Source organism: Gavia stellata, chromosome 19, assembly GCF_030936135.1.
Source record: "Gavia stellata isolate bGavSte3 chromosome 19, bGavSte3.hap2, whole genome shotgun sequence".
NCBI lineage: Eukaryota > Metazoa > Chordata > Aves > Gaviiformes > Gaviidae > Gavia > Gavia stellata.
In genome coordinates this window covers 17,577,095-17,601,630 of record NC_082612.1, presented here as the reverse complement: position 1 = coordinate 17,601,630, position 24,536 = coordinate 17,577,095, and the positions used below count along the sequence as shown (strand labels likewise).

The following is a 24,536-nucleotide window of genomic DNA, read 5'->3' as shown; positions in this document are numbered from 1 at the left end:
GGGGTGAGGGCGGGCGCTGTGAGGGCGGGCGCGAGGAGGGGGTGAGGGCGGGCGCTGTGAGGGCGCGCGCGAGGAGGGGTGAGGGCGGGCGCGGTGAGGGCGGGCGCGAGGAGGGGCAGGGGTGGCGGCGGCGTCGGCGTCATCTCGGCTCGAGGCGGGAGCGGAGGCGCCGCTGTCCCCAGCGGCGGCGGGAAGGGCGTTGGGCGGGAGGAGAGCTGCGTTGGTGACACGGCCGTCTCCTCGGCGGGGCTCAGGTGATGAAGCGAGAAGGGAAAAAGGGGTTCTTCTGGGAAAGGAGAATGATTCTGGGGAAGCAGCTTTACCGCGGGGGCAGCTCTGTCCCTCTCGCGGCGGCTCTGACAGGACCGGCCTGTGGAGCCCTCGCCCCCTCAGGCGCTCCAGGGGAGCTGTCAGCTAGCCCTCTCCTGGCCTTGCTTTGACTCAGTTACTAGGTTAAAACGCTAAAAATGCCTCTAGGGCTCCTTTCTATATGGCCTTCTCCTCAAATACACCCCGTAGGACAGAAAACTACATATCCCTGTCATTTCCCTTCTTCATTTGTGAACGCTAGTGCCACTGAGCTTCCCACCCTCTCTGAGGGACCAAATAAGCCCAACTCTGGTTCCCACAGCCTTAACCTCCTGAACGTGCTTCAGGCCACGGTTCACAGCTTCCCCAGGTACCTTCTCAATGCTCCCTAGGTTGCTCAAGTCAAATCCACTTTTGGTAGAAGTGGCTGACAGATGCATTGAAATGGATGCAATTTCAACTTTTTTACAACTTATTTTCAACTACTACAGGATATATTTTCTTTTCTTGACATAATAAGTACATAACAAACAGATAAAAGGCATTTACAACTGGGTACAGGTTTTCACTGTTTTTCAGGTCTTGTGCTTTGAGAGATTCCAGTTGTGTTATGACCTTACAGGTGGTCACAGTTTCTGCTCTTTTGTCCTGAGCCCACAAGAACCTTCGCCCATCCTTCTCCACACCGCTTACTCAGTTGGTGTCAGGAGGTGGCACTCAGGTTGATCCTCTGCATTGTGACTGTAATTGCTGCAGGTGGAACTTCTCTATATGAAAATTAAACTAGTAACTGAAAGACACACACAGGAGAGGATAGGTTTATGAAAGTCCTTTCCACACTTAAGACAGAACTCTGTTCAGTAAAGACATCCTATAAAGCTTAGGAGATATGTTTTCTGTCTATTTGTACATTCTGGGAAAGGGAAGAGATTTGGCTAAGAGGACTTATCTATGTTTGGTTTTGTGTTTCAGCGGTTTTTTAAAATACTGTTTGCCACACTTTCTATGGATTTATTATTTTTCACTTCTTATATTTTGAAGTACCAATAAAGTCAAGCACTATCTCACCATTATTGCTGGGTTTATTACAAAGTAGGTGAAACATCTAGCTGCAATATTCTTAAAGACAATACATGAAAAACATCAATGAATTTCACTCTTTCTTGAAGCGCCGACTTCTGTGATGCCTGGAAACCTCCACAAGCAAAAGGAAGCGATAAACCATGGAGGTGGGTGATCTCTCTGGTCGTAAAATCAACAAGAAGGAACTGAACAAGGGGGGAGTTTTGTTACAGTTGGGGCATGAATACACCTACTAAGATTAGACATGCAGGTCTTGCCTAGGAACAAGGACCTAGAAGCCACAAAACAGGAGGGAACAACTTTCTAGACTGGTTTTGATGCGTAGTTTCTAGTCCTGTTTACAGGCCAAGTTACACAGGTGAAGTTCAAACTCACCTGTGTAACTTTGCTCCAAAGTGGATTGGTCTCAGCTGTGAGGCTGTATTTTTTCCAAATGGTACCTCATTGCATGGGTATGTCTAGTCTTTGCAGAACAAGACAAATTACTTAGTTCAAACCTCAGCTGAAGGTTATTTGGACTAACCTTTTTCACTTCCTCAGCAGACCACAAAAGTTCAGGGAATTTTAATCTCCTCCTCCTAGGCACCTTCTACCCTCTCCCAGCTGTTAACTCTTGCCTACTATCCACAGTACAGTGCTCAACTATGTGTAGAGGACTCATGCAGACTAACATGTAATATATATATATGAATTTAATACATTAATTCTGTCTATGACTGAATATAGGTTGGAGAATTCAGTGTCAGGGTAGACATTTTATTGGTTTCAAATTGTTTTTCTGGGTGGTAGGATATGTTACGTGCAGGACTTGCTTTGACTTCTGAACTCTCTAGCTAAGATGAGATGTGAGAAAAGGAATTTTGTACAACCCCCACAGTAATGAAAAACTGAAAGGGAATTCTCACACCTTTGACCGGGAAAAGTCTCTCTCCTCCTCAAAGGGAATCCCCACTACAGCGTTTTTGAAGTCTGTACAGCCACAGTGTTTTATAGAGCGTATAAACATGAAACTGGCTTCTGGCCTGTAAAACTAAACTATGTCTATATTAAGAGGTTATTTACAGAGATTGCAATTAGACCTGCATGTGTAACAGTCACAGAAACTCCTGGTAACACCTCAAACATGTTCCTACAACTTAATGCTCTTCCTTTTTGGTTCTCTTCAGATGTTGTTTGTGTTTTTAATAAGCTCTGTAAGCCCCCATTGGGAATGGTTGACAGTGCTTCTATTTGCACATACACTTTGCCTTTTCCTTGCCACCTTATTTCCCCTAGAGAGTGATCTGTAGTCAAACAGAGATGTTTTAAATGATTTTCAACCATGAGGAATAGAACCCCAAAACAACCCCATATGCAGCTGAACTACATTTGCTGTTACACATGAGAAAATTAGTGTGCTCAATATGCAGTTCTGTATGGAACTGAGCTATACAATCCCATTATCTTCTTCCCACTTTATCTTCACAAATAGCGTTGATAAACTAGCAGTTCACTTAACAGCAAGCAATGTTACATGTAGAAATGATACTTTGCTTATTAACCTAAATCTCCTGACACCATAAAAATGTGATTATCATTCATTCTTGGGATATTCTTATTCTATAAATATACACTTCCTATTCGAAAATAAAAGAGCTTCCAGTTTTCACATCCCTCTACTTAATCGTTCTCACTTCTGTTGTTGCTTTGGTTTCTTCTTCTGCTTTATTGTGGTAGGCATAATGAATTCTTGGTTTAAATCTCTTCCTGCATCTAGAAAACCTCTTATGTGGTTTGTTTTTTGGTTTTGTTTTGGTACATTGTTTTTAGGGTTTTTTTGTAACAAACAACCCCTCTAAGAAAATTCTAAAAGGAAACCAAGAAAACATCAGACACAATGTCTCTTCTTCTGTTACCTGAACTCCTTCCCACCCAGCTGGGGTTGCTGCCCTTGTTTGTACTGGTACAAATATCTGTGCAAATTTGATCTGGGGAATGATCTTGGTTGAATATTAGCCTTCACCTCCAAAAATGGGATAGGGCAGGAAGGTAGGAAAGCATATTTAGCTAGCTTTGGGAGTGAAGCCATTATACAGTGGAGCTGTATGCCAAGAGCATCAACTTTTTAGGCCTATCAAGAAGCAGACAATAGAACAACTGCAGAGAATGAAACAAGTAATAACTTTCCTAGCTGCTTTCTTCCAGTGTCACAATTGACTTCTCTGGCTTCAAGGGCATTTTCATCCAAGGAATGATTTTTTGTAAAAAAAAAAAAAAGGAGAGCGTACAAATGACATCTTTTGATAATATCACCAAGATGCAAGAGAAGGTGAGGTAACACCTTGCATCAGAGCAGTTAATACAGCCGTTAGAAAAAGAACAAGCTTTTAAGCACACAAAGGTCTTTCACATCCAAAAAAGAACCAATATATTTAGTAACATTTGGAAACAATTTTGCTCTAAGCAAAATTAATTAATTAATTATGTTAATCAAATTTGAGATCAGAGTGGCATATTAGCAAGAGAAAAGGTAGCAAGTTTACTAGCCTTGTGGTACAGAGTAAAATAGGTGATTATTGCCTGTGGGAGATAGAGGCATAACAAGGAACTGCCTGTAACAAAAATATTATGTGTAAAAAACCCCAACCCTCCCAACCTTTCTTGAATCTATGAATTTTAATACCTAGTAGAAATAGGAATTTTACTTCTTAGCTTTACTTTCTGGAGGAATCTTGTAACTCTCTTGAGGATTTTGAAAAGCAAAATTAATGCAGCAGAGAATTATGATGCTTTAGAGAAATACCTTGAAGACTGGAGAAGTGGGATGAAATGTAGAAGTGAAAGTGTGAAGTCAGGTATTTAGGGATTAATTTCTACTCCAAGGTGGAGACTCACCATGTGGAAACAACAGAGGGAGAGAAAGAGAGGAATGAACTTGATCAGAAGTTTTCTCTAAGCTGCAAGAAAGACAAATATCACCTTTCACCACCTTCTTCACCTGAAGACTATCAGGTGTGGTATTTAATTAAAAAAATGGTGCAGGGTGTCTCTTTCTGAAAGAGCAATGTAAGGCTGAATGCAAGGCTGAATGTAACCTATGTTCTTATAAAGAAGAAATAATTTTTAATTCTTTGCAGAGAGGAGGGGGGCTATTATTGCTGGTATGTGTTGCTATGTCTAGGGTGAGCATGGTCATGTCTGTGGGTGTATATCTTGCTTTGGGAGCCTGTGTATCAGCCTTACCCTTGTTGCTACTTAGTTGTGGAAGTCCTGGGTCATGGTGCTATTCCGAATAACAGACTTTATAAAGTGTCAGAGCCTTTTCTTGTTTTGTACTGTACCAATACAGTGATGGACACGATCAAGAAGGGTTGCAGACATTGCTGATGATAATTTTATAGCGTTCTTCAAAGGTATGTCACCTAGCCAGCTACTGAGGGAGACTGAGTTGTATCAGCTTAGAGTGATTTCACCCTTTTTGTGTTAATACATGTTCTGTGCACATCGCTGGAGACTGGCTTCAGCTTAGAGGTCTAGTAACTTTTGTTAGAGAATTCTTGCATCTAAAGCTAAGCATTGTTCTGGAGCTGGGGGACCAAATCCAATCCTGGCCTTCCAGGTTTGTGTGACTGCTTTAGTAATTGTGGTGTGAATATTTTTGTGTGTATTGACAGATTTACTGGAGAATGGCATGCTGCTGTTTTGTTCCGAACTACAAGCAAAGTTTTTAGTTAACTTTAGCAAAATTGTGTTGTCTGTTCATAGGCACCATACAAAACGAAGTTCAGTCAATGGCATCAGCTCCTGTACAGAATAGAGAAAGCAGTCATTTGGCTTTCATTGGATAAGAATTTTGCTTTAATTTTTAAAAGGAAATGAGATAGTTTTGTGAAATGTTCCTTTAATCTTCACATGCACTTTCTGTATCAGTCATACTTTAGCTTGCATGTTTCAGTACTCTTTGTATCTTTGACAAGAAATCTATATATTTCACTGTTTGCTGCCAGCAAAACCATTTACATTAGTAGCAGAATGATGTCTCTCAACTACTACAGCCAGCATGGTCGAAGCTTGTGCTGGAACTGTGCCAAATTGAACTTTTGGCCTTAATAAAATAATAAAGTGCTGCTTTGGGGCTTAATTATTGGCAGTAATGTTGTGAATATCACATTTCTTCTCTACAGATGACTTAGATTGAGACTATTGCTACCTCACGACGTCTTATTTTACTGTTTTTTTTAGGTTCGCTCATCCTGACAGGTCTGGGAGGAGGAAAAGAATCTGATTTATCAATAAATAAAGAAATCGTGAGAGGTAAGTGGAGGAAATCTGATGAGTTTCTCAGGTTGTGGTAGTGCGTATGGGCTAGAAAGTGAACAATTTGCTGCAAAACCAGTCATGTTTCTTCCAGAAGGGATAGTGGTCTGTGCTGCTTTGCAAAGAGCTGGAAATGGTACAGAATTAAAGTATTTGCATAGAGATCATCAAGTGCAGCCAACTAGTATTCCTGAGAAGGCAAAACTTTAAGCTAAATAATTTCAAGGTCAGTTGTGAATCAATTAGGAATAACTCTGTCATACTTCTAGCTGAAGGGCACAGGAGATCATGGGAAGCTAGCTGCTGGCAAAAGAACAAGTATGGCTATAGGCACAAAGTAACCTTGGGCTGTTCCAGAGCTTTCAATGTATTTGCTGAGGCTGGAGTTTGGAATGGAAGTAATAATTCTGATTCTTTTTTTCTTTTAGAAAAGTCAGATGCTAGGGGTTAATTCTAAATCAAGCCTTCTAAATCTGAATACCTCAAGGAGTCTGAATCCTATTGTCATGGTTAGCTTCCTCAAATCTTAGAGGATTTTATATATTGCATATTAAATGCAATATAGCCCTTTGGTTCGGTAGAAGTGAGGAGAAGGGAACTGTACCTGAAGTACTCAGTTTTATCCCTTCTTTTTTTGCTCTTTCCATCATGACAGTGGGCTAAGTGCCACATATACACTGAAAGGACTTAGTCCTAAACTCTGAGGTTACAGTCCAAAGTTCTTACCTTGAAAGGGTGTGCATGCAAATGGTAATTCATTGACTTCAAAAATTGTCCCATCTGTTTGCAGAGCAGGAACCAAAATACAACCGACAAACACAAGAGTTGCAATAAAGTGTCTTGGAGAGGGTTTTCTCCTTACCACCAGATGTTTGATTTTTTTTTTTTCCAACATTGGAGAGTTCTTCAGTCACTCCCATGTTCCTGTCCTACTGTATATAGAAAATATCAAATGACTGGAGTACAGGGAAAACAAATAACATAGAGTAAATAAAAAACCATTCATTGCTACTCATTTTTTTCTGTTTGATACACACAGGTGTTCTATGTCTCTTCTTTCCCTCAGTGGTCTAAAAGTCACATGTCTAGGCTATTTTGTAGAAGTTAGTTGTGAATTTTAAAGGTGAGCAAAATCTATGGGAAAAAACCTTTCTAGGAACTTCTACTCTCTTCTAGTAGAGAACTCTTAGGAAGTATGATAGTTCTTACAGGGTTTTTTTATTAAAAAAAAAGGGTTTTTTAATATATATATATAAAATTTAGTTTCAGCATATGTACTACTTTATAGAACAGAAAACTGTAACACCTGAAAACTAGTAGTTAGCCAGAGCAGATAACAGGGAATTAGGCTATTAATCTGCTTAACAAGGACATATGCCAAAGTAGTTTAAATTGTGCTAGTTTGTAATTCTTTTCTTATATAAGAGGAATTCAAATTTAGCAAGACATGCAGGGGTAAAAAAAGAGTATAAGCATACTAGTTCATTCAAAGTCCAAATCCAAGTGCAGTAACTCTCCTATTTCAGTGTTTCAGCCATTAATATACAGGCTTATGGTCCAATATCAGCTGAGGTTATACCAGCTGGGATGATACATACTTAATTGGTGTGCAAACCTACATATTTCAACAGGTATTCCATCTGGTTTTCTGTTCTGTTGTCTGATCCTTTACTGGCAAATTAGTCATGAGAGTCTGCTGTTACCATACTATGAAAATACTTCTAGTTTTAATTTTTTCAATTTTTTTTTTTTTTAAATTGGACACTTGTGTTGCCCACTGACATTTTTATTTTGATTTGAATAGCAGGAAAACAACTGTCCTGTGGACATGCTAAAACTTTTGCCACTCTGCTGCTCATTTACTGTAGAGCAGGAAATTGTCAGAGACTTAGTAACCTCTGAAATTGTAGGTCAATATTGTTTGGCCTTGGAACATCTATTGCAAGAATATGCTGTGGATTAAACCAGGGGATTAATATTCAGTTTTTGAAGTATTTTTTATGTGAAAAATTTTGCAGATAAAAGGTCATATTCTTGTTCTTACTTGATTGATACTTGATTTTATTTTTTTTCCCCGTGAGGGAAGATTTTTAAATTGGGGAAAAAAATGGTGGCCCCATCTTTAGACTGAAGATATGTAGATGGGTGATGAAAGAGAAGCACAGTTGTGATAGTTTCACAATAGCAGAAATGTTCTCCATGTTTTGTTCCTTTGTCCAAAACAGTGGTAGTTCCTTGCTTTTCAGATAAAACATGATTTAATCTGGACAGTGAAAATCTGTGCATCTAAATGAAAATACATTCTGTTTAACATTGTTAGCATGAGCAACAGCAGCAAGGTGAATGGAAACTAAGGTGTGAGGAGTTTGTACTACAGTTGACAGCATATGCTGTTTTGTGTTCACTGCAATAGCTAGATCAAACTAGTACACGCGTTGTAACACATGCACAGTTGTGCCTTTATTTTACTGCATAGGAATACACAGGATGGTATTGAATTGTCACGATTTGTCACCAGTCTGAACTAAGCTGTTGAGCGGGTCTTGGATAGCTAGCCAGCCAGCTGGCTGGAGGGGATAAACCGACCAATTTAGCAGCCCTTACATTACTCTTTGCACCAGAGATGAAGCCTATAATTATTATTATTATTTAGAAGATTTGGAGGCCAGTACATACACAGAAGAGTCAACCCCAAACGACCTTTTCCAATCTGGCTGTCGGTTGTTAGCCTGTAAAATTCATTATTACAGCATGTTAAATACTGCTCAGCCGTTTGCTGAATGATGAGGGTTTTGTCTGGAGGTGAGTAAAACACCATCTTCTGACAGCTGCATGTGTAGTCCGGGAAAGAGAGGTTGTACTGATAATCGGTTTGGTCGGATGGTTCTGTATGATGGAAGCACTGCCATCTTGTGGATGATTCGAGGATGTGGAGAGTTTTGGCTTATTTATTCTATAAATATAAGTTTTATATTTGTGTAGGTTAATATTTGCAGAAAGAAAATTTTGGTATTGTTATAAGCAAGGAACAAATGTGAAAAGAACATAATTTCCAAATGCATGTTGGTTCTCCAGCTAATCATATGTTTGTATCCTATTAAACAGCTTAGTTGTTTCTTCCTTTTTGTTGCTTTTCTTAACTTAAGGAATGTATTTGCTACCTACGGCATTTAACAGTAACAAAAAGGGAAACTTAAATCTCATTTTCTGGAGTACAATTCTTTGGCTATTAGGGAAAAAAAAAACCCAAACAAAACCCCCAGAGAAACAGAACAAACAAACAAACCAACCAACCCTATTGTCTTAAAGATTCCTTTTAGAACAGATTGCTTGACTGTTGTATCTTTGTATATCTATCACTGAGGAGTACTGTGTGACCTATTGCTCATCTTCGGTCCTGTTGTGGATTAGGCTGGTTCACAAGAAATTATTGGACATTTCTTAACTGAGAGCTAGGAAGGGTTGTGAGAAGAGATTATGCACAACTGTAGAAATCTCTAGATCACAAATTGGATCTAGCTAGCCTTATCTCAGGCTGTGTACTGTTATGTACTGAAAACAAATAGGTGTTTTGTGTTGTGTACGTCTCTGATGGTCAAAAAAAAAAAAGCATGGGGAAAGGCTATTTGGTGATGTAGACATCAACATAACTCGCTAAACTTGATTAATCTAGACCTATTTCTTTGTGCAACTTGGAAAAATAACATTTTGAAAATGTCAGGCGACTTACTGCTATTGCACAAGTATGCTGGCTCTAACTGAGAGTAATGAGCTGTAAGAGGTGCTCTCCAAACATGTCATAGAATAGTTTGGGTTGGAAGGGACCTTTAAAGGTCATCTAGTCCAACCTGCCCTTCAATGAGCAGGGACATCTTCAACTGGATGAGGTGTATGTATGTGTGTATATATATGTGTGTGCATATATATATAATGATGTCTAGTACCCAAAGAGTTTACCTTTAGAGCAGGCTAGACAGAAGAAGGGAGGAAGAAAGGGCATTTTATCTTCCCTTTAGAAAGGGGAATTAGTAGAGCAATATCGTGTGGTGAGACTCCTAGAGCTAGAGCTCGTATCTCCTTTTTCCTAGACCTCTTTCATCTTCACAGTTTTACGTCTTGTGAACTATTTATAATGGCAGCAGACCAACAGGAAAATAAACCAAGTGAGCTGGTCCTTATTTAGAAATCATATCACATACAGCAAGTTAACTGAACAACTGAATGGAAATAGTAGTTAGGCATTGCTAGGAACAAAAAAAATTAGTGATTTGCACCATTGAGGAGAGGGCTATATGTCAGGATGTAGCTCTTCCTCAGAGGAGTGAAAAGTGTTATGAAGTTGTTAGAGTACAGCTATTTTATGGGTTGAAGCTGAAGAATGTGATGTTTTTACGGTATTTTGTGAACACTGTATGCCCAAATAGAACAACAACAAATATTTTGAGACTGAATGGTACAATGTGAAGAATGGGGACAATAAACTTTGCATGTCTTAAGTACTTACCACTTTACTGTGGGTGTCAAGTACCTCAGGGTGTTTCTGACCCCCAACCCCCCCAAAACCCCACCCTAGCATGACTCACTGAATTCAATTTTGGTCACAGTTCTTGAAGGGAAAACTTGCAGCCCAGTCCAATCCAGTCACTCAAGTCAGCCCAGCACTGCATGCTGCAGATGTTCTGGATGTGTCCTCTCTCCAGTCTTTACAGAGCAACTAGTTCAGGGAAAGGCACCCTCATTTGGCTATGAGTATCCACAGAGAGAGATTTCATAGCTACTACAGGTAAGTTGTTTCCACAATGCTTCTTCCTGTTAATTTACCCATGTGGATGAAGTCTAAGAATAAAAGAATTGAAAGCTATTCTTTGGGAGGGTAAAAAAGCAGCTCTGAAGTCCATTTAAAAGAATAAAATCCCAAACCTTTCTCTGCCAACTGAAGCTAGCAAACATGCAGACTCACCTTGCAAGCTATTGCTCCTTGGGCTGCTTTTTCTCTGATGGAAAGCAGAGGGCAAATAAGTATTTAAAAAAAAAAAAAAGCCCCCCAAATGCTCAAAGGATGTTAACAGTTTCTTTTGAATGAGACCCTAGAGGCAGTGGCACAAAGTAGCTGCTTCTGCAAAGGAGCCAGAGGTATGTTGCGGGAGAAACATCCCTGCCAGAGCTTGTGTGTGTTTTTTAAAAACATACAAAGGCTCTGACAGACAGGTTCTGTCAGTTTTACCTCTGGTGCTTTAAGCTGCTACTTTTCCATCTGTCTTTATCTCTGAAGAAGGTTACTTTTCCTGCCAGCACTTCAGCTCCCTCTCTCCCTACCTAAGGTACTAGCTGTGTTATTGTGTTTGCTGGTGAATTCATCAACTACAGCAGACTCTGAACTATGACATTTGAGTATTTTTACAGATTTGCTTTTCTTGATTGTTACAGGGGAATAGCTTTTCATAGAAAGGAAGACTGTAGGTGATGGTAACTGTTTAATGAAGTGCACCCAAGTTCAAAACATCATACGTTAAAAGACAGGATGACCTGTAACTGATTTTTAGCTGTAAATGGGGAGGTACTCCACAGATCCCAAAGTTCTTTTTCATCTCCTCAGAAGTGGGTTTTGTGGTTTAGTTTTGTGGTTAAATAGTTTGTTGAAAGAGAAACTCTAAGAGAAAATAAATCTGGAAGAAACAAGCAGTACTGAAATAGAAGGTTAAAAAAAGCAAAGAACCTAAAGAATTAAAGAAGTTACTATCTGGTTCTTAGGTAATGGTACTGTAGTTAGCATACAAAAATGACTATTTACATAACTTTTCTAAAAATGCATTTGGAAGAAGGTTAAAATTAAAATAATTAAAATAACTTAAAATATGTTGTAGTTGCAAGGCTTTAAGAATCTCTTGCAAATGTTGCAGAGAAAGCAGCAACAAAACAAGAATGTTGATGCTAGAGCATGGTCAGCAAAACCCCTGGCATTAGACAAATCAGAAGTAGTGTTGTCCTTGCTAAAAGGCAAATGAGATAGTTATGAAAACACAGCTACATCAACAAAAATGAGAAGACTTGCAAGGTAACTGGTCAGAGCTGTTTTTTTTTTTTAAAAAAAGAGGTCATAGTTTTACAGAGCTGGAGTAAAAACCACTTACTCAGAGCAATGTGATATCAAAAAGGCACTGGTATCAGCCACCCTGTGTACTGATTGGCAAAGTATTAGCTGAATTAAAAGTAATTTTATTTTTGAATTTTTATAATGCTGCTGGTTGCCTAACAAGGTATTAAGCTCTTTTTTCAGCTCTTTCAGTCAAGCTACGTACTACAAGGTCATCTGCCTCTTTGCTTTAAAGTATATCCATTGTATCCTGCTTCTCAACTAATATTTTCTATACTTTCAAATTTTTTTTTCCAGAGGAGAGAAAAAAAACCACTTTGACAGACATCCAAACAAAAGTGCAGCACATGAGAGATCTCCCCTTTCAGTACTAGTGGAGAAATTTAGAGTTCTTTTATGAAATTGCTATTTTAAAACTAGATTGGTGATCTTTACTGCTGAACATACCTTGTTCTTTACAAATAAGATACCCTTATTTACATTTAGTGAAGTCAAGGGATGCCGCCTTCTAATTGAGAACAGTGGGGTGTTCTGTGTTGTGGAGGACAATGGCATGCTATGTGCTAGCACTTATTTTAAAACATGTAATGCTATTCAATTGTCATTCCACAGATACCATGATGCTCAAATGCTCAGGACCAGATTTTGCTATTTAAAATTCTATGTCCTACTAGATTCCTGATTAATCACTGACTTTGCGCAGAGCCTAGCAATATGTTGTATCTGGGGTTTGAAGTCTGCATAGTGATTTCAGGCTGGAAAGCTGAAAGATACAAAGCAAATCAGAATCATAGAATACTACTAGATTGGAAGAGATGTCTGGAGGTAATTTTGTCCAACCTCCCACTCAAAGCAGGACCAGCTTCAAAGTTAGATCCAACTTTGTCAAGATCATGCAGCAGAGAATTACACAGCCAGAATTAGAGTTCTGACATTCCTTTGATGTAAAGCTGCTAAACAAGTCACCAGAATCTGTTTCACATACTCCATCTGTGAAGCAGAGATAATTCTTGCATAAATACCTGTAAAGTATTTTGATCTCTCTGCGTAAAATAAAAGCTCTAGACAGGAGTGATTCACTTCAGTACTAGGGTAAAATGATTTTTTTCTCTCCTGTGCTTGAAGATGTGGAGGAAGTAAAAAAGAAATCCTACATTTCCTGTCAGTATCAATGAGAATTACAAGTACTGCTAATATCCTTTTCATTGAGTAAATAGGACACATTTGACTTTTCTAGCATTCTTGCTATTTGGAGGTTGAATTGCCCTTTTTGCTGTTTAGCCACTTAGGGGAGATGCTGTGTTTGAGACTGCAAAACTTCTGAAAGCTTCTATTTCTGCTCAGTTCATGAAACTATTCACATCAGGGAGAGCAGAAATACGATCTTGTGACAGTATTTATATGAACTGAAACAAAAAAGGTCATATTCTAACTGTGCTGATTTTAGTATTCTCCCTGAACACTGATGAATAAATAAGGAGATTTGAATAGTGCACATTAGTGACAATGGTTGAACAGGCAGCTAAATCCAAACAAGAATCCCCATGTTGAAAGCAGAGTTGCATGTACTGACTGGGCAAAAGGTTACAGTTCTCTGGGTTTCTATACTACTGCTAACACAAGGTTTAAGTCTTCTACAAGTAGCAATTAATTCTCAAAACACTGTGTGAAAGCCCTTCTTGTTTTACTAGCCCTCAGTCTTGTTGCAAAGGTGAGGAAATCCACAGAACGTAATTTGACTAAGATCATGATGTCAGTCAACAACAAGAAGAGAGAAATATTGTTATACTCTCAGCCCTGTTTAATGTGCATTTCACCCTTCTAGAGTAGATTGGAAGAGCAAGGCCAGGGCAGGCTCATCAACTGGTACAGAATATGGGGGCTAGGTATGAAATACAGGGACTGTAGCAGATGTGAGGGATTTTGAATAGCGAAGTCAGGGTAAAGGATGCCAGAAGGATTGACAAGGAACACCTTTAATATCTGCTACTCACCTTTTTAGTTTTCACAGCAACAATTTTGCTATGATTTGGCCATGACAAATTGGAGTTCTGAAATCTAGTTTAAATTTCCTTTCAGGATTTTTCAGTTTCTTCCTCCTGCCCCTGAGCTATTTGGCTTCTGTCTTGCTATTTTCTTTTTTCTGGTGTTTGCAGTATTTACTAATCTATTTTTTTCTGTTAATTTTAATTGTTACGCCGTTTTACTTCCCTGCCAACTTATTAATGGCAAGACATGTAGAATACCTCATGTTTGTCAGGAATAAGTCAGGTTTATGTTTCCTATAATTAGGCAAATATTTAAGTGTAGATATAATGCTTGTATTTCCTGATAAACCTCCTCAGTTCAATAAACAAAAAAGTTTTATCAATAGTCTTTATTTGCTTTCCATCGATTGACTTTCAAAAGGTGAAACAGTTCGGGCAAATCCCTAATGAATGTGGCCATTAGGCTTTTTCTTTCCCTCGTCTGGATTTTTATTTTCTGGTGACTTAACACAATACTATCATGCACAAGTGAATTGAAACCCCAAAAGATTCTATTAAACAATTTTTGAAAATTCCATTTCCTATTGCCCCCCCCCTTTTTTTTTTTTAAAAGATCTGTTTAATATCATGATTGGGTACAATTTATAACCTATAATGTTTCTAGATCACAGCTTACTTACCTCCTGCACAGGAAATGGTTTAGTTCCGTTATTTGGCCAGTAACTAGAACTGAATTTGCTGACAATAATCACAAGAATTTTTTTGTACTTGTTAAAATGGGACCGTATTTGTCTTTGTTTTCTCCTATACCTTAGTATCTCTCAAGGCATGCATGCCTTGAAAAAGAAATACCTCTCTCCTGAGTTTAGAAGTTCTTCGGTACATATGGTCATGTTTAAAAGTCCTCTCTTACCTATAGTCAATACAATGCATTACATATCTCTACCACTTGATGACTTGCCAGTTCTGTTCTCAACTTGCCTCACAGAAGACACTTTTTTATAAAGCAGTGCAATATCTCAACCATTTGATGTGCCTCATTAATTTCAGCAGCCTCCTCATTTATTAAAAGTCCTTCGTTGTCTCCAGCTTTATTCTTTTCATGATTTGTTATAACCCATCCAATTTTCTCTTAACTGATTTGACTGCACTAATTCATTCTGCATTTTGGCTGCCCTTCTCTTTGCTGCAGTAACACACTCTGGATATTTGTATTCTGTTGCTTCCATTACTCAATTTTCTTTTAGTCTTAGATTCACGATTAGTCCCTGATTGCTTCCTATTCCTTGTACTCTTTTCTGGAAATTTTTCCATACAGCTGATAATATCCCTGCTTGCAAAGGAGTGTTCACAAAACGTTCATTTCATTTTTGTCAAACTTAAATGGGAAATTACTGAAATGACAATTTTTTGACAAGTCAATGGGAGTCAATAATTCCAAATGGCTAGCACTCTGAGTAGAGGTTACTCTAGTCAGTCTGAATGGAGGTTACTAATGTCACTGTTCTGCATCTAAAACTCAAATGAAATAGAAAAAGACTAGTAATTGACTGTCTAGTTGTGTCACGGCTAGTCTATTAATCATGGGTCTGTATTGTTTTTTCCTTGAAATTCATTCTAGTGTATTTGCCATTTGTAATAATAGCTTGCTGCTTTTTGTACCAGATGTTAAATTAGGTGAGCTTTACACTGTCTAATACTGAATAGCTTTAATATTGTATGCTACTGAAACGTAGAGGGTGTTAACAGGGCAGGTGGAGAGCTACTCTACTGCAAGTGCTCACCTCAGGGGAGGGCAGAAGGTCAAGAATCTACTGCAATCCTTTCACATGTTTTATAATTTAGGAGAGCTGTTTACACTCTACCTGGGGTTTAATAGGAGCTCTTCAGACCAAGACTCCCTGCCTAGGGGGAGAATTAGTTTTTCCTTTGGATGAACTGTCTATGCTGTGCTAACTATTGGAGCTGGGAACAACTTGTCCCCAGCTGATCCTAAAACCTAGCAGGAGTTGTGGGTTGACTGCTGCTGAATTAACAGAGTAGCTGTTCATCATCAGACACCTATTGCCAAGCCTGTATCAACTGAACCCTGCTGAATCTGCTTCTGGTATTCTGTATTTGATTTCTTCCACATTTTCCTTCCTTCCTCCTTCATCTCCTTTCTCTCTTTCATCTCCTTCTCCTTCTTTTTTCTTATCTGTTTGCTACAGGTAGTAGTGCTATGGTCAGACAAGCAGGGATTATAAATTTCTTTAGCCGCAGGAAAAGAGTAGTGGCTGGCTGGAGGATCTCAGTTTGCTCGTGCTGTTCAAGTTAGTTTTCAAACTGAAAAGATCAGACGTTAGTGTTGTATCAGCCAGTGCTAAGGTAAGACAAGTCAGGACTGTGTGATGATAGGAGAGGTGTGATCATTATCACATATTACAATTTTAAATTTGTCATATCACTGCTATGGACAGGGTGATGTAAAACTCAGTGGGGAGGGACTAAACGATTGCAAAACTGAAGGGTAAGGGACCATCCCAAGGACATGAGTCGACAACTCAGGAAAGCCTCTCTTAGAAAGCTGGTATGCTTGGGGAAATGGATTACAGAATGAGCACCATTCATAGAGCAGTTTGTCGCAGTACAGAGAACAGCAAGATCCTAAAGAAGATCTTCTACATAGCGTTGATGTTTGCCCTGGTTAGGCACTTGGATTACATTGTGAACCACTCTGCTAGATTTGTTTTGACATCTGTCTTTTTGCTTTCTGAGAGGATTGTGCTCAATGGAAAAGGTCTTGGATTTAAAGTTTAGGAAACTCTGTGATGCCAAATAGCAACTTGAAAGGGTTGATACATTTTCTTTTTTTTCTTTCCCAAATAATGAATTGTTTGCATGTTTGAGGAGTGAAATAATTCTATACAAATTAGCAGAATAGATGAAAAATTAGTCTCTTTAGATTTTAGACAAATAAACAAGTTTAAGCCTAAGCTTCCTTTTGTTTCATTCCACTAAACTTCCAATTAAATGGGACACTGTCAGTACCAATTTACTATTTTAAAGGAATGTGTTTTAGCATCTCTGCCTTATAAACAGTCAGTTTACTTTTTCTTTATTGTGTTTGGAAATTTGCAGGTAAAAGGAGGTAGTTAGTTGTAAGTAAAAAATATCCCAGGAAAGGGGATTTGGTTGCATGTTACCTGCTGGAGATTCACAAGTCTGCTCTGCATCTTTCAGCTCTTATGAGAGGATAAGGGAACGTGAGAGATGGGACTATGAGAGACTTTACCTTAGGGAGTCCTTTCTAAACAGGTTCAACTTCTGTTCCTAGCATTTCTACAGAAAAGGGCACAATACCTCAAAAATTACTTAATTCTGAAAAGGCTTGTGTCGCTGTCTTCTCACACCATTGCATGTTGATGAGTGGTAGGTGACTGGAGTATCGAGCAGATTAGGCACATTTAACCGTGGGCACTCAAGTTAGGGACATAACTGTCAAATCCTAAATTTCTAAGTTAGGCACCAAATTTGATACCAAAAATTGTGATTACTCTGCTTTGTGGAGTCCACTGTGATGACTTATCTTCATTGTCATCCATGAATCATAAAAAATTATTGAATATTGAATATTTGGACCATACAAAAAGCCAATAGATTTGAATAAAGATGAAAGCAATGTGGCTCTACAGTTATTCTAGTTCTCATACCATTTATAAGAACAGACTTTATATGGTTGTTGTTTATAACTAAGATACAATTTTCTATAATATTTTATACAATTATTCATTAAAATCCCTACAGGAAATTTCTTTGTATTATAATATTATACAAATAACCTCGGTTAAAAAAACCTGTTCTTTGAATCTGTGTGAATAATTTTATCATTTAAAGTGTGCTAATACAGTTTTTACACTCTTAGTCAAACTAGTTTAACTTAAGCCAGTTACTAACTTATGTATTCTGTAAATCAGTCTCCTTCCCTGGGTATCTTCACTCTGCAAGGGGAAGAGAAGACATCATCTTAGATATGCTTCTAAAATCACCTTTAACTGCTGTACTACTCAATGTGAAAAGTCAGACTTCTTCAATACCATAATTTTACTGAATCTTTAAACATCTCTGAACATAGTTGCTGCACACACCACACATCACAGTTTTGGTGTCCAGCTACTTGAAAGCTAAAGTAAGAAGGTAGTTTGTAAATAAGATGCTCGTGGTAAGGAAGGAAATGGCTTGCTTAGACTGGTGGAAGCAAAACTCCATATTTCTGATGTAGTGCAATTCTCATTTCCTTTCCCTAGAATACTGCTAAATTTTGATCTGTTACTGGTCTTATATTGGGTTGTATCAGTTATATACCCTGGAGCATTACATTGGGGAGGAAGCCTATGGAGAGGGAAGTTGGAAACACTTTACTGGCAAGCTGTGTGGGTCAGACTGTTAGAAGAAGACACAGAAGAGATGGGTTAGTTACATAAGGGGGTAAAACATGCATAAGAATTCATGAGCTATGTGGATATCACCTTCATTTGTTTATAACAAATGCCAAACTTACCATTTCACCAGCATACACAGCACCTTATAGCTCTTACTTATTTTTTTTTAATTTCAGTAATGAAGATTACTGAAAGGAGATGTGGTTTCAACTGCACAAAGAGTTTGATGCCTAAACATCACTAAAAGTTATACCACTGAAAATTTTCTATTTTCCTCCTTAAGATTTTCTTAACAAAACCTAAATAAGAATTAAAATCAGAAGAGACCTGCACTTTACAGCTGATCAGACCTAATATCTATGTTTTTATCATTGCTGAGTTATTTGCATGCAAATTCCCCTGCAGATGGATGTTGATCACTGTTTATGTGATGTTTATCACTGCAAATGCTGTTGTTTGGTGTGCAGCACCATCCTTTAGTTGAGGGCAAGATTTGAACCGAAAAGGTTGATGTTTCTGTTTGTAATGCACCTGCTGTGTACAGGATAGAAACTTTGGTCAGCCGACCCTTTTCATATAGGAGAAGGCCTTCTTCATGTAGGAATTAAAAGAATTAAACAAAAAAAATTAAAAGTTTTTAATAAGAAATTGTTGCTAATGTAGATTCTAGGCATTCCTTAGAGGATGGAAAGCAAAGGTTACTATGACATTCTGAAAAAGGTGGTGTAAGTGTGGAATACGGATGAGAATGAGTAAACACTTGGAGGTTGTTATTTAGGTAGCGCTGAACCATTACTTGTGTTATATAAACTATCACTTAGAAATGCCTCTGTACCAGAGAAGGTGGCAAATGTGTTACCAGTTTTTAAAAGGACTTTGGACAAGGTGTGGAAAATTCCTGACTGTGAGTCTGATGTCTGTACAGGGCGGTAAAGCTGTAGATAAGTATGGTGTATTCAGAAAGAGTTAGTGTAGCTTCTGCAGGGGACAGTCATGTCTTGCAAGTCTGCTGTATTTCCTGAAGGAATCACTGCTGTGTGCTTGACAAAGGTGATCTGATTGATGTTGACTTTAGAAGGCCTTCAGAAATCCCCCCAAAATACTTAAAAAAACCAAACTGCCATAGGATAAAAGGAAAGGTCTTCACATAGATTAGTAACAGTTGAAAAGATAGGAAACAGAAGGTAGAAACAAATGTTCAGTTTTCTCAGCGTAGGATTTTCACCGGGCACATTCCACTGAGATCTGCATTGAGGCCCATGCTATTCAATGTAAACAATCTAGGAAAGAGAGTAAAGAGGGAGGTGACAACATTTACTGGTGGCATTAAGCTGTGCAGACCAGTAAAAAAGAAAACTTACTGCAAAGAAGAAAGGTCTCGTGACGGTGAGTGATAAAATGGCAGATTAAGTTCACTGCAGAGAAAAGTAAAGCAACACAGATAAAGAAAATTATTCTTAACTTTATATATGTGATGAAGAGTTATGAATGAGCTGTTACCAGTCAGGAAAGAGATACATTTTCATAAAAACATTCATAACTACAGTAAGGTAAGTGCAGTGCTCTGTGGTGATTAGAAAAAACCAGATAGGTGTTAGGAATGATATAAGATGGAATAGCGAACAAAACAAATACCATAATTTTCCTGATATCAGAAGTCGATAGCAGAGAAAGAAACAAGGAAGTCCGTAGTTACAGAATGACTTCGACGTGAGAAGTGACTATAGACCTAATGACCTTACAGTCTGTGAAAGTCTGCTGATGGGGAATATAATAAGATCTATAAAATGATGAGTCACATTAAGAGAACAGATAGGGTCCAAGTGATCATTGTCTCTTCTGATCTGTGAAAGAAGGGCATCAAAAGGAACTATCAGGAGGTTCAAAACCAACCAAAATGTGTTCACATAGTGTGCATCTGAACTGTGGAGTTTGCTGCTGAAGGATGTTGTGCATGCCAAAAAGTTTGCACAGGTTCTAAGTCATGAAAGAAAACCCACCTAAATTTATTAAACACCATGATAAGACTTCTAGCAGATGAAGTTAATTCCCCAAGTCACAGACCACTGGAAGCTGGAGGAGTACTGGGGTACATCACTGTATGCTTGCTCTGTTTTTACGCGCTCTTCCCTAAGCATCTACTATTACACCAGTACAGGAGAGAATAAGCAGACTATTTTTATGTTCTCAGATACTGAAGATTGCAGAGTAATTTTGTAAGCTGCTAATTTGTGTTTGTACAGTATATAACTAGCTAGAACCTAAGCAAGCCCTTCTGTGTAAACTAGCATTTGGTGACATTAAGAGAGAGAAACACACAGATGCTATATTGTGGGACATGGACAAACAAGAACATGACACAGTAAGATACAGAAGACATGTCAGCATGGTGAAGCTGTGACTTAAGGTTGAATTCTGCAGTATCCTCTGAGGTCTTATTCTCAGTTAAAGTATCTTGTATTATCAGGGAATTGCTCAAGCTGAAATTAAGTTCAGAGATGTTTATGCAAGAAGGAAAGGGAGATTTTTGCTCCTACTCTCTAGTAAACCTATGTAATTATTTTGCCAGTACAGTTGTCTATTTCAGGTGACAGCATCTTTAAGCATTATGGTGACTGAATGAGACAAATGTGGGGATCTGCTGGTAATCAGAGCTGGGCGGCAGAAAATTAGTGAGAAGACGGCTCCTGAGAAGGTTTAGGCCATAGAACAACAGAGCAGAAAATACACCTGTTCCCTGCTAGCACCTATATTGTCTAGAGGGTGTGCAGGCTTTGTTGTTTCTGTGCGATATGAAGCTACAAACATGTTCTTCCAGAGGGGGAAATAATTTCTTCTGCAGAGAGGATGAATCTGTTTGACCTTTTTGGAGGAGATTGTTTTGCTGTGGAATTGATGCGGTATCAATCATAACATTGATGTTATCATAGTATATTACTTTTAATGTTCTGGATGTGGAAATTTTCTTGGACAGCAGGGTTTTTTTTAAACGCTACACGTAGGACAAAGGTGGATGAAGTTGCCCTAGGTGATAATGGAAGCAGCTGCTTTGACCTTTTGGATGATTTGGACACTTTGAATGATTCGAATTAGTGAAGGTTTTTTCTGCCAGTTTTCCTATTCTAGGCAGGTAGTGTGATAGACAACTTGCCCTTTTAAAACTGTTTTTTCCTGGGAATCATAAAGGTAATTTTGAGAGGACTTGGATAGCTGTTTCTTCTTCCATTGCATGGATATTTCTTTCCCTTGGGACATGTTCACTCCTTCCTTTAGGTGTCACTATTTATCGCTGCTAGACTTCCACAGGCTCCATATTTGGCTGAATGGCACAGTTTTGCTCTATACTTCAGGCGTCTTGGCAAGTGTAGTGTGTATAGCCTGCTCTGCCAGTCTGTGCTGCCTCACATACTTGTCTCCCTCCTACATCAGAGAATAGCAGTGACAGCCTGTGTAAGGCTGTTACCAGAGATCTATATTAGTGCAATGTTATAAAAGATACCTTGCCAGTAATTTCTCAGTGTGGGTTATGTCTTCAAATGGGGTTAATAGTTGTATATACTTTTTTCCTTAAAAAAGAGTGCCATTGCTAGTAAGCATAAAATTTCTCAGAAAGCTAATTTGTGTGCCCCACTTTTAAATTTTTTTTTTCTTCTCTTTAGTTTTACTTCAGAAAGATTTAGATTCTGATGAATTCTTCCCTTTCTAGGTCAACTTTTCTTTCATATAATTATTTTTATTAATAAAAAAAATTATGTATATTAGTGATGAAAAAAATATTGCTGTCAGCACTTACCATTTACCTAAAAATTAATTCTTACCTCAAACCATCTATATGATGGCTTGGGTCATAATACTGACTTCTAAGCAAGCCCGTTAATTTCTTCTTGCTTCATGCGACTGCTGTATGCTCTGGCGTACAACTTCAAAACTTGTAAAATTGCCAAAGAGAGAGTTATTTTACCTGCTGTGATCCATCTATTCCTACAACGAATATCTAACACTGTCCCACCAGGAACATTTGGTTATTTACAGTTAGGTTCACTAGATATCGCTCATTACAATAGAAGCTGGTCTCCTTTGCAAAATCCTCGCTCTGCGTGTGACAAAGGTGGCAAGCTGTGTCTACCACCACATCCTCAGGAGCTTGCTTGCTTTGGTAGACAGGAGTTTTAAACAATTCTTAGGGCGTTACTGGGAGATGTGGCTCCTGCAAGGTGCTGAATTCTTACCTGGTTGGAATGGCCCAGCCTCTTTGACAACCAGCATTCCCCATTCTCATGGGTGGTGCCGGCTCTCTACAGTTCACAAAGTGATGGGGAGGTTTCCTCTAGTTTCTTGCAGTTTCTATAGCAGACATCTTGCTACTAAGCTTATGCTTGCAGAAATCTTAATTATTCTCACAGGAAGCATGAAAATCTAATAGTTGTAAAAATTGTAAACTTCTTATGTATGGTAGTTCAATATTGAATATTTACAACATTGTATAAAAATATAACTGAAAAAAAGCTAATGAAAGAAAAAAGTAAATGAGTTGTAAAGGTCTAGGTGATTGCTTTGGATTTCTGTTTATTTGTTTTATGATGTGAGGGTATTAAAGAAAATTTCAGTAAGGGTGGAGTCTTTTGTTTTTAATCCAAGAATGACCTAGAGTTGTGGGGGGGAAAAAGTAGACCAGACTGGCTAGCGGATTACCCAGGGAAAACTCTGGTATTTTTAACCATGCAAATAGCTAGTCATCTGTTTTGAAATAAAGAGGATTACTTTTGCTTGATAGCTCTGTGTTGTGCCCGGAGTATGAACCCTGCAGTTTCCAAATAAGGGAAAAATGGCTGTAGATCACATCATAGCTTTAGCTCCAGGAAGAAAATGCTGTGGTCATTTACAATGTTTAATCTAGGTTTTGACAATTGTGTGCATACTAGGTCATTGATGACTATATAAGCAAGAAATGCAGCATGGATTTCTACACTTCTTATATGGGAGCTTTCATCTTCAGTAAATGGAGAATAAAGAACAAAACCCACTTTTTTGTCCACAGGCAGAATTTCTTTTATTTCACCAATAACTAAATCAAAGAGCCACCTGCATCTCCTGCAGGGTTCAACTCTCTCAGCTAGTTTCTCCATGAGCTGGCAAGAATATGCATATACAAGATAAAGTACAGAAGCAGAATGGCTAGCACCATTTCTTCTAAATTAGAAAAGGAATTTTTTTCCCTTGTTGCTAAGCTATGTTTCTTGTTATAACTCCCCTAACAATGCTGTTTTAGAAGGCTTGTTGATTTGGCAAATTAATAACTCTAACAGTTACATATGGCAAAGAGCAAATTTTGCCCCTGCTTGAACAATCTGAAAGGTCCACAAATATAAGCAGAAAACTATCTGCAAAGAGGCTGCCCTTCTATATTTGCACAGTACTGGCCAACCTGTTGTTAGTATCAATAAAATGTTATTGATGTTTCAATGTTACTTTATGAGGAGATAGTCAGCTCAGTGGGGATAGCAGGAAGAATTTTTTTGTTACTTCAGCTGAAAGGAAGACAAAGCTCTATGTTACTTTCAGTATGTATATCTTAAAGTTCAAGAACACTAGAGTAGTGTCATACTGAATTCAGGTCATACTTAAACTCTATCTGATATACTTCAAGAGGGGTCCTAATAATAGAGTCTTGTTTTTGCAGAGCAGAGGGCACTGGATAAAAGCTTTCTAATTGCAAATGGCAGTCAGGTCTATTAAAAGCAGAACAAGTCATCTGTATGGAATGTGAGTGTAACTAATGCTTGATTGGTTGGTTTTTGTTTTTTGTTTTTTTTTTTTTTTTAATACACAGTCACTGGCCACAGATACTTTCACAACTTTTTCTCTTTTTCCTATGTTATTGATTCATTTTACCCTACATCTGAATACACACGACTTTGTATCTCTAATCTTGTGCATGTCTTTGGTATTTCACTGAAAGTACATATTTTTCCAAGCACATATTGCCAAGATATGTAGGTAGAAAGTATATTTTGAAACTGTTTCTAACTGTTTTGTTGAGTGCACTTAATTAGAAAAGATGTCTGGCCAATTTTTCTCTTCTGTGTTGTTTGGCTCCTGTTGAATCTTGAATTTCAAGGTGTTCTGAGAAAAGCATGAAACAGGAGAATATTTATGTATTGGCTATGAAAGTACAATACTATAGAGAACCAGTCTGAAGATACCTGATGTGTCTTCTAAACATCTCCAGGAATTAACTAATTATAGATATAGATATATCATCTGCCACTAATTTTAAAGTATGCTTAGATAAATGTTTCTTAAGATAATTTAGAACAATGCAGTGTAAAAGGTGAGTAACAAGAA

General features: G+C 38.2%; 1 protein-coding gene across 1 annotated transcript in view; it reads left to right on the top strand.

Annotated features, from left to right (window-relative positions):
* IQCM (IQ motif containing M) overlaps positions 1-24,536 on the top strand; it is a 190,660-nt gene that overhangs the window by 614 nt on the left and 165,510 nt on the right.